This window comes from Clupea harengus, chromosome 19 (assembly GCF_900700415.2).
Source record: "Clupea harengus chromosome 19, Ch_v2.0.2, whole genome shotgun sequence".
Lineage (NCBI taxonomy): Eukaryota > Metazoa > Chordata > Actinopteri > Clupeiformes > Clupeidae > Clupea > Clupea harengus.
In genome coordinates this window covers 17,069,224-17,080,776 of record NC_045170.1, presented here as the reverse complement: position 1 = coordinate 17,080,776, position 11,553 = coordinate 17,069,224, and the positions used below count along the sequence as shown (strand labels likewise).

Below are 11,553 nucleotides of genomic sequence, written 5' to 3'. Positions count from 1 at the left end.
GACGTGACGGTCAAGGTCAAGTTTAGATTATTTGATTAAAATACAAATGTGACAGAATAAAAAATGAAAACTAGTACTTAGTGGTAATAGAAACCATGATTAATGTTATGCACTATTATGCTCCCGGAAAACTATGATTGATCATTGGGGAATTGTGTTTTTCTGTGCAGCAGCAATTATACGCTCACCGCCCCATTTCTGATCGCATCATGGAACAGACCTCCCCTAGAAGTGTCTTGCACCTCCTCATAGATCCAGCAGGAAAATAATCGCATTGACTTTTGGAAAAAAATCCCCGGAGGTGCCGCGTGTATGAAATTGGATATTTAAAGGCGACGCGGAGCCGCTAGACGCAATTTTCTGCACTGACTCTGGCTGCGCGAGGACATCTGAGAGAGCAACATAATCTGGAACGCACCTTGACAATGCTTCAGCTTGCGGGGAGCTTGAACGCGACAGGAGAGGAAACAAGTTACCGACGGCACTGGCTGAACACGACAGAAATGTCGGGAGAGCACAGATGATGAGAGCCCCATCCGAGACACCTGCAGTGGCTCTCTGATCCAGTTGTCTGATCCAGCGCTCACAAAGCCGATATCAGTATCCTCAGTCAGCGCATCAGCACTCGGCTCAAGTAGAACCCACAGGTAAGTCTGTAGAGCGATGTTGTGTGTGTGTGCCTATATTTTTGTACTAACCTTACTAACGTACTAACCATTTTTTGATAACCTCATACAGATTATTGTTTCAAATTCAATGAAACGTCGTGCAAGCCTGACATTTAACTTCAGAACATGTCGGGTTTAAGATATGATCAATAGGCTATGGAAGGAATACCACATTTGTTTTAATGTTCCGGGCTCAGGTTTTTCCTTCTTAAGAAGTCTAAACAGATCTGGCATCACTTAACCTCGGAACTGAGGGTGCGAAGGACTGTGAAGTCCCTGCCTACATTATCTGACAATTCAAGTGGCAAATACAAGGGACAAAATTGGTAAAAAAAAAAAAAAGTCTTTGTGTAATGCGTTTTTTACGATCACTCTTTAACGGATGGCATTTATTATTACATGTGATTAACTGATAGTTCATGATGACGTTAGACATTAAGGACAATGATAAGCAACGTTTAGACAGAAACTGAGGGCAATTATATGGAATGTTTTTTCCTCCATGATTTCCCAGCACACCGTAGCTTTAGATGTGTTCAGAAATGACAATGACAGAACATGGATGTTCCAAACTGTCACAACTTGTAAAAGGAAACAGAAAAGACCTGACCTCCAATGCCCACACAGTAATAAACATTCCGCTGCCGCAACACCCAGGCCTGGGGATTCACTGTGCCAACAAACGTCTCTCGCCCGTCTCTGAACTGACAGGAGACGGACAAAGTGTGCTGTCAGCATGCGATAAACGCTACCCTGGCAGCAAGCGGGCAGACGCAAGGTGCTGTCCAACAAATGTGTAACGCAACACCAACTCCAATTGTGCTGAGCCGGGCGAACGGCCCCGTGTCCTATCCAGTGATGTTAGGTGGTGGAGAAAGAAACAGAGGGGGGAGGCTGTTAATGATCACTGGAACACTTACAATTCCTTTACTGCAAGACACTGCTTAAATAGTTCACACCACATCACAGGCGGACGATCATGTATGTCATGCACTGAGACATTTGAATTGTGCTTGTTTTAATGTTGCATTTCTTAGATGTCTCTGTCTTGGTTTGTTTCTCTACATTTGTTCTCATGTCACGTAAAGATGATACAGCGAAGCTTTAAATGCTGCTTGCGAGACAGTCAATCTTTATTCAAAACGAGTTCCACCCGGAATATGAAAACATTTATCCCCCCCAACATAGTCACAAAGGGGGCCCTGGCTTTTGAAAATGAGTTATTTTCACTACTCATCCATATTCTGCAGCATTGACAAAATCTATCATCTTTACAGTCAGACCTGTCTGATGATTGCAAAGACTAGAAACAGTCTTAAATTGAGCATCTGCAGGGATCGAGAAAGACTTGCCGGCCTGTGTGAGTGTCCCTCCAGGGGAATGCAATTACTTTCCAAAAGGAGGATCTGTCTACCTTGGTTGGGTGCTTTCATTTGGTGGCAGATGGATTTTTGGGTAAAGACTCTCGCTTGGCCAAAAGGAAGAATTGCTTTTTTTCCTTTTCTTTCTTTCTTTTTTTTTGGACTGGCATTACTTGGGACCCCATCTAATTAGGCGTGCCAGCCTCCTCTCTTTCACACGCCTACGGACTCCTCTGTTTACTTCTCCTGCGGTAAAACAAGCCTGGTAAACTTAGCATCAAAGTGTCGTTGCAGAGCTATATCTCTCCCTGATGTGTTTTTTTTGTTTTTTTTCTACCTTGCACTGACACCATGGTGCAGGATGCCCTGCACTGCCATGCATAATCAGGTTTTAAGAGAACAAAACATGACAGCTCTACAAAAGGTTCAGTGTGGTCCCAAGCCTAGATGGAAATCTGGGCCCTTCCACAGCTAATTCTTATGCGGCCCGCAAGACTCTAGAAATGAGGGTAAGAATCCACCAGAGCAGCGGATATTTCAGACCAGGGAATTAGAGGCATATCTTAAACATGGCAAAAGGACTGAATGGCAATGGCAAATTATGTTATTAGGAGGGGAGGTGAAGGTTTAGTTTTGATATGTCATAAGCCATATGTCACATACCATTTGTTGACATGCCATTGGCAATGACGAATACAATAAGGAATATTTGGATACTGCCATATACAGTAGTTGATTGACTATAGACATCATTGGGCAATAAAAGCGAGGGTTGCCCAAGGGGATGTAAAAAGTTAAGAGGAAGTGTGTGAGAGACAAAGGGCATCGACTCGCACACATTTCACCACAAGTAAAGCCAGCCGCCCACAATTAGATATTGTACGGTGGACACATATCCCAGTCAAGCCACGGGCCAAATGCTTGATTGTTCCTTCGAGCTACTAAACACTACAGAGGCACAGGCAGATCCAGTCACCACACAATAACCCACAATAACTGCTCCTGGTACCATAGAAGGAAATGGGTTGGGCTGGAATGGGGGATTGTGGGTCGAGGGGCTCCTGCGGAGGGGGAAAACCATCCCGAGCTTGTCCTGAGGACACTGGGCCACCATTGTTCGGTCACAGGCAGGACCGTGGGCCTGTTTTTTTCTGGTGGGTTCTTTGGAGAGAACAGAGAACAAAAGAAAGCCTCCACACAGCCCTCAGGTCACACGGCCTGTTCTGTGGCCCTGAGCACCAGCCTTTGTGCTGGCTCCTGGAGAAGGGAGGCACTTTTGTTTGTTTGTTGTCGTTGTTGTTGTTCATTTGTTTTGATTTATTCCTCATCATTAAATGCCATTCTTCAGCAGGTCATGAATCATCATGGTCCCTCAGTATGGTGGTATCACTTTTCATTTAGCCAGAGCCTGCAGTGCATGGCAGCCCATTCTAAAATGACTCTCCATGATCAACTGATCGGGGAACCATGCTGTTTGTTTCGAGAAGAGGAGGCTTTTAAAGATTTGGCTCGCAATGCTGTGCACGCATCTGTTTTGCTGCCGGTTGCCATTGTCCTGATTGCATAAATGGTACTTATTAGGCAAAGTCAATACTTTAATTACAAGTCCCATTAATTGCCGGCAGCCACTTCAAACCCATTTGAAATCAATTCCTCAGACTCAGATGTTGCTCTAGTGTAATAAAAAGCATTTCTTACAAAAGATTGCAATATAAATGCATAATAGGTGGCCTAGTTCTCTCCATTATCAATTTTTACCCCTGAATTAGCACAGAAAATGCAGTTCAGTGAGTTTGACTTTTCTTTGAAAAAGCCATTCCCCATTCTGACTTGCTAATATTAATTTCAAAGTAATTGGGCTTTTTGCAGTGTTCTATTAACACAGACAGAGCTCTCGCCTACCAACTGGAGTCACTTTAAACTTATTTAAATTTTAAACCATTTTCCAAACCCACACCCTGGGACTCCAAACTTAACTTTCTGTGTGGTTTTCTCTCCCTCTCTCCTCTCTTTCTCTGTCATGTCCAACCTTTCACGGACACATTGCATCTTTCCCATCTGCTCGATCATCTGATCCAGGTCGGTTTGGCCTCTGCAGCATTTCTCTCTCTCTCTCTCTCTCTCTCTCTCTCTCTCTCTTACTGTCTCCCTCCCTCCTGTTCTTTCTCTCCTGTCTGCAGGGAAGTTTCCCATCTTCTCCTCTTTCGGGTTCACCTTGCCGGAGCGTCCTTGGAAACGTCTGTCGCCACACAGCGCTTGTCCCAGCAGCTTCAGAAGTAGGTTGGACCCATTTTCACAGAGAGAGAGAAAGAGAGAGTGAGAGAGAGAGAGAGAGAGAGTGAGACGGAGAGAGAGGGGAGAGCTGGGAGAGGTGCAGCTGATGATTGCTGCCGGTCACACCTCACAGGAAATGGAGAAAGAGAGAGAAAGAGAGAGAGGCAGAAAGTAAAAGAGAGAGAGAGAGGCAGAAAGAAAAAAAGAGGGAGAGATAGATGATTATTCTCTCACCTCCCAGAAAGGAGATTAAATACGAAAGGATGATAGAGAGCTCAGATGGGGATGAGTTTGTTATTGCTATTACCTTGAAAGGATAAGGGATGTTTGCAATGATCAAAGGTCAGAGACCAAAGAAAATGGAAATAATGGCAATCTTCCGACTGGTACGGATTGAGAGCAGGAGATGGAATCACGGCCGTGGTTCGGGATACATTTGTTCCCGATTTGCATTGCTATTGCAGATTATTCTGGAATTGTTCCAAAACTGCCCCGGGAGTCCCTCCCCCCCCTCACGCACACACACACACTTCCTCAACAATATAAATATTTCAGTTAAGATAACAGTGGGGATCTTTAACAGCGCGGCACAGATTCCTGTCATTAACCTCGCTCGCATGCCACTGTGGGCCACCCCAGGGTCACCTTGGAGAGGGAGGCTGCTGAAGGAGAGGAGGAGGGTCGTCTCTCGTGGGCGCCAGGTGAACGGAAAGAGGGGAGGCTATTTTCAGCGCATGTGATGAATGTGGTGTCCGTAACATGAAAAAAACCCACATCACCTTTCTCTCTCCCCCTGTGTCTCTCTTTCTCCCCTGCTGTTTCTCACGTGTACGCTTTCTATTAGTTGTCTTTTTGCTTTGCCTCTTTCACTTTATCTTGCTCCTCTCTCTGGTTCCCTCTCTCTCTCCCCCTCTGTCTCTCCTCTTCCTATCTCCATTTCACTCGCTCCCTCCCTCCACCCATTCTCCTCTCTTCTCACTCACACTCTGTATTCATCATTCTCTCCTCCTCCTCCTCCTCCTCCTCCTCCTCTCTCACGTTCTTCCGCCCCTCTCTCTCACTGTTTCTCTCTGCACCTCGCTATCTCAATCCCTCCCTCTTCCTCTGTCTCCCCCTCCCTCTTCCTCTCTCCCTCCCTCCCTCTTCCTCCCTCCCTCCCTCCCTCTCTCTCTCTCTCTCTCTCTCTCTGTCTCTCTCAGGGAGCATCAGATGGAGCAGGCGAGGCAACCAGCTGAAGGTGACCTGTGGCTTGGCCAGGGGCTGCAACACAGGACATGGGAGCTGCCTCTGTCTCCCGCTCGTGTCTTGTGTTGCAGCCAGTGGACTGGCGACACTCCCAGCACCAGCGCCAGCATCAGCAAGAAACTGAGAAACAGAGAGAGAGAGAGAGAGAGAGAGAGAGAGAGAGAGGCACTGCTTCCCGCTCCCTTCCCCACCTCGAAGCAACATCACACGGCACGGACGCGCTGTCGCTCTGGCAACATCAATGGCGGTGATGTCAATTTATTTCAAACTTTACATTAATATTCATTTACTTTTCGTGTTATGACTTCTTTTTTTCCCTCTAGAGTTATTTATAATTCAGCAGATTCTTTCTTTTCCCTGGATGGATTTAAAAACGATGTTGGGTTCATAGAGATGAGGAGTCCCCTGGTAAATAACTGTATCACTGTTTGCAAGGATCAAATGCCAACTTTAGGAGTAAACTAATGAGACTCTAAGTCTTACATGAAGAGATGCTGCAGCTGTTGGATTTTAAAGTCACTTGAAAAAAGGACCCATTTAAATGATCCCAAAGAAAGTATCTATTTTAAAGGATGGGAGGTTTTTGCTTCATGCATATATCTGTTCTGATTTGCAGAGGTAAAAAAAGAAGTCTTTTGTGTTCTTTGAAGGGATGTGCAATGGTATTCAAATGGTGGCAGGTTTATTTTAATGACAAGGAGTGCATACACACACACACACACACACACACACACACACACACACACACACACTCACACAAACTCACCCCACCCCCCCCACACACACACACACTCACATACACATGCACACACACACACACACACACACACACACACACACACTTACACATACACACACGCAGAAGAAACTGTTCTATCTCACCAGTGCCAAGGAAAACATTATTGTAGCGCAATAGAGTGAGACAAGGTCAACAATAATGCACCTGGGTGTGTGTGAGCGGAGTGGTCGCAGACACACTGGAACTGTCTGGTCCAGTATTAATGGTCCTTTATCTCCCTCAAGGTTACGGATGAAGTGCAACAATGAAGAGGCACAAGAATGCCCACGCTCCTTAATCTCTCTGTCTGTCACACACACACACACACACACACACAAACACACACACACACACACACACACACACACAAACACACAGACATGCATAGCTACACTCATTCATGCTGGCAGCCATGCATAAAACAAACACACAGAAACACGCACACAAAAAGACAAACAAGAACGCAGCCACCAGCTTACAAGCACTCGCATGAATACACTCATTCGTGCAAACACACTGACACACACAATGTTTCACACAATCACACACACATACATCGAGGCCCTCAGACAGGTCATCTTCTTGCAGATGTAAATATTCAAACTGAATTGCCTGTTTAGACATCATTGAGATGACAGCCACGCAGCAGACATTATTTAAACTCCTGAAATGAATTAATTTCCTGTTCGAGGTGCCACTCCAATGGAATGTAAAATCTCATTGCTTTACTCGCTACTATGTTATGGCCTGATTTGATAGATGTGTTTTCCAAGGAGTAGGGGTGCCCATATCGACATGGTAGCTTGACGTCAAGGCAGTCTGAGTTTGCATCAGTGCTGCCTCACAACGTAAAAGACTTTTAGTTGCCGGAAACTTCACAGTAATGTATCACAATGTACAGATTGTGATGGCGGGTTTGGAGATCTTATTTTTAGAAAAGATTGCTGGGGATGTGAATGTCCCGCAGCATTGTTCAAAACTAAATGTGTGCCATATGGAATTGACAGTGTGTTACGTAACATAACGCATGGGTCAGATTGGGCTGTGATATTTGTAATGATAAGTTAGATCAGTTATACATGTGTCAGTGTGATATTATCATATTATCAATGTGTTATTATCATGTTGTGCGCTGTAGGGGGAGGACATTGCACTAACCTCATGTTTTTTTTTATCCAAACATGAGAAAAACTTTTTCATAAAATGATTATGGTATTATAAACACTTTAGAGCACATTTTTCTGTCTCTTAGCTAGGAGTGCAAACAACCCAGCATGAAGCCCTTTGAAATACACATATATGCTGTCATTAGTCTCTTTTATCTTTGTTTACCGTGCATCAAGCACCCGCAGCAGTACACAAATAACTTCATTCTCTGGCTTTGAAGCAAAAAACTGCCAAGGACAGAGGACACGGCGGAGCTGACAGCCTCGTTTGAGCGGCTCGTTTCGGAGCACTGTCAAATTCCACGCTGTGCTCGCTCCTGTGCCAGCACACTTAATGTCCGTCCCCCAATCACTGATCAGGGTAGAAGCCCATTTCAGCTCGCCTATAACTCTGTCCATTTCGAAAAGCCATTTCCTCCATCAATAATGCCTCTCCCCATTGCTAAAGCTGATTCTTGTTCAGTGTAAATGGGCCGGTCCTCCTAAGGAAGAACTACGTGGGGGCCATTTGAATTGCTCTGTGATGGGAGCAATCAAACCCTCTCCCGCTGTTAAACAGAGAGGAAGCACCTCTCTCTCTCTCTCTCTCTCTCTCTCTCTCTCTCTCTCTATCTCTCTCTCTCTCTTTCTCTCTCTCTCTCTCACGCTCTCTCTCCACTCTCCTGTCTTTTTTTCTCACTTTCTTTTCGTAGAAATTTGAATAATGCCAAGTCAAGCACTCACTGTGCATGGATGGGAGCTCTCTCTCGTCAGCTTCAGTGCTCAGATTAACCTTTAATGGGCGACTGCTTTGATTACCGAATGTTCAGATTGTTGGTGTCAGGCTCAAAATCCCCGTTTGGCGAGGCGCCATGCCCTTTAGTGAACGGGAGTTAACCCGTCGCAACAGCCTTCACTGCAGATGAGACATGTGCCACGTGCCACCTCCAGGCCGGAACACGCAGCGCGTGACATAAATAAGGCAACGAATGTGAGCACATTGTGTGTGTGTGTGTGTGTGTGTGTGTGTGTGTGTGTGTGTGTGTGTGTGTGTGTGTGTGTGTGTGTATGTGTGTGCTTTGGGGATGGGGGTGGGGTGGGGGGCGAGGATCACAATTGGCACTTCAGCAGAACATTAATCAGAGCCCTTTATCAGCAGTGTTCAATTACACACAGCAAGGTCATTGCGCATAGTCAGTTCCACTGTGTGTCTGTGTGAGCATGGTGGCGTGTCATAACGATTGACATATATATATATATAGAGAGAGAGAGAGAGGGATACAGGGGAGAGAAAGATGAGTCTTAGTCCGAAAGAAAAAGACAGAGAAAAAGTCTCTTTCTTTCTTTTTTTCCCCCCTCAGTTGCTCATTACACGGCTTTAGCTTCTTCTTTCCCATGGCTGAAAGGAGCCCAGTCCACCTCACCTGAGAGGGCATCTCTCGTCTCGTCTCCTATCAGCCCAAGGGCCTCTGAAAGGCACTCTCAATTTACCAGCGCTCCCCAGAGGCCCCCAGGAACACGGCCTCCCTCCTCTCCCTTCCCGAGGCCCCCGGCCAACAGATAAGAGCGTGCCGAGACTCACCTAAATGTGATTTATTAAATGTGAGCCCAGTCTGGGCATCGGCTGACAGCTGCGGCTTGTCAATACAGATCTGCAGATGGTACGCCTGCCTTGCCCGCGTCTCTCAGAGGGGAAGGGGGTAAGAAAAAAGAGCACACAAACGCGGTCTACGCTTTTATCAGCCTCACATATGCTTTCATGGTCGTCGTCCCCCGCCGCCGCCGCCTCTCTCTTTCTCCTGTGTTGTTTTCACTCCTCCTCCCCTACTCCCTCTCACAAACATGCCCACTTCCATATGCCCTCTCTCTGCTGTTCTGTTGTTTCCCCCTGTCTTCCTCTACCTTTCTGCTTATCTCTTGTTCTCTCTCTCTCTCTCCACCTCTCTCCTTCGCACATGCACACAAACACACACGAGACAGAGACACACGCAGAGAAAAACAGTGGGGAAGATGAGAGAAATTGAAAATGTTTTCCGACAGGTCCTCCTTTTGGAGTTCTGGCAGTAGAGCGTGAGGCTGTAGGGGGTCCATTGAAAGTGCCCAGCAGTATCCAGGAATTATGCAGTCAGATGTAGGGCATTTCTCCCTCTCCCAGTGCCCCTCTGGAAGCAATGCAGGAGTGGGCCTGATTCCGACAGCGCCCCGGTCACCATCTGCTTTGCTCCACAGGGCTGATGCCTGCGGTCTAGTGCTAAATTATTATTGTTAAAAGCCAACAGAGATGTTACGGAGGAACATCTGGATTTTTTTTAAGCGCATGAGACAAGTCACTAGTAATTCATGGGTTTGCACACATGGTGTCCCTGGGAAAAGGGAAGCAGACACATTTTTTAAATAAGCAGAACCGTTTTTTAAATAATCATGTCCCTCTCTGCTGTCTGTGTGCATGTAAGTTCTAATGGAAGGGTGGTGTGGAACATTCGATTGGACAGTGGCACCCGTGAGCAGACAGTCGGGAAACAGAGTGTCGCAGCGAGGTGAGGCTATGTGGAGAGGTGCCAGACAAGGTGACCTCTCTCTAACTCAGTCATCATCTGTCTGCTGGGCTGCTCTCTCTGCTATTGCCCCTGTCCGCCATGGTTTATTCATCTTTGGGTGTTGAGTGCTGGGGGACGGCGTTGGAAGCTGTGAGTTTGGCTCGTGAGGATACTGTCGCTGATGGGGCGAAAATGCATTTTTAAAAACTCTTGTGACAGAAAGGAAGATGAATGTTGTTGAGTTAATAAGTCGGTGGGTTGTGAAATTAATGGGCTGCTTTATTTTTCTACCTCCCTCTCTCAAGGAGTGTGGCAGAAAAAGAAATCCTATTTTAGTTGGCTTAACTGTCAAAAAAGAATTGTTTTTTCTTTTTTCAGTGTCGCTGTCAGGAGTAGAAGCTGAACTCTTTTTTTTATAAGAGGTATTGAAAACAAACACCATTAGAGACAATGTTGATGTTATGTTCCATTTTCCAGATGGGGCGGGGGGTACCTCAATGCAATGCCATGCAATGCAATGGCCTTCTTACGGCGAGTGCTCAGGCTTGCAGACATACACTTGCGCTCCCGTCCAGCCGTGGTTGCTGTGATGAGAGAAACACAAGAGAGACATAAAGAGCTTTTTTTTCTCCCTGCCTGACAGCCCCTAGCCCCCTCATGAAAGAGCGCAGACGACTGATATTTGGAGAGTGGGATGGATGATGGGGGTAGGGGGGTTGGGGGGCAGTGGTTGTTGGGGGGGAGAGGGGTCGGGCATGCGATAGTGCATTTTCTGGCCAGCTGCCATGAAAGCACCTCGGCAAGCGCAGGCCGTCTGAAGGATCTCGTTGTGCCTGTCGTTTGATAAATGCACAGTGGGTGGAGGCGAGAGGAACAATTCCAGCAGTGTTATCAGGAGCAAACAGGCCGAGGCACCGGGGCCCCATCTGCACGGCCCAGATCTGAGTGCCATGCTGCTCTCGCTCTCTCTCTGTCTCTCTGTCTCTCTCTCTGTCTCTCTGTCTTTCTTTCGCTTTAGCTCTGTTTCTCCTTCTCTCTCTTCTTCTTCTTTATCTCTCTCTCAGCTTCTCTGTCACTCTCTTTTTCTGTTTCTCCATCCCTCCCTCTCCTTGTCTTAAATTCGTTTTCTCTCTCTCTGTCTCTCTCTCTTTCCTTGTCTATATTCGTTCATTCTATCTTTCTCTCTCTCTTTCTCTCCAGATAGTCACCACCAACCAGCAGTGACTCAATCCACCCAGGGAAGGGCAGACATGTGAGCAGTGTGATACTGTCATCTCCTTTGCAGCTTGAGATTCCCGTGCTCTAATGATTTCTGCTTAGCTCTTTCGCTCTCAACCCTCAGCGTCTTCATCTAGTCGTTTAAGGGCTCAAATTTTGCATTCCGCTCTCTTTCTCCAGACAGTCAGGTTTGAGAGAACCATGAGGGTTCAGTTTTGAGAAATGGGGAATTTTGTTTGAGCTGGGAGTTGATGCGAGTTTCAGCATCCTTGTTTGATGCCAAAGAATAGTGTAGTGAAAAATAAGCTGCAAGCTCCTGCATTTTCT

At 46.4% G+C, this 11,553-nt stretch overlaps 1 long non-coding RNA gene across 1 annotated transcript; it reads left to right on the top strand.

Annotated features, from left to right (window-relative positions):
• The first annotated feature begins 105 nt into the window (after positions 1-105).
• Positions 106-6,292, top strand: LOC116225024. Its single transcript, XR_004165874.2, has 3 exons — positions 106-647; positions 4,109-4,305; positions 5,503-6,292. It is a non-coding gene; the product is annotated as an uncharacterized LOC116225024 (long non-coding RNA).
• The last annotated feature ends 5,261 nt before the right edge of the window (positions 6,293-11,553 follow it).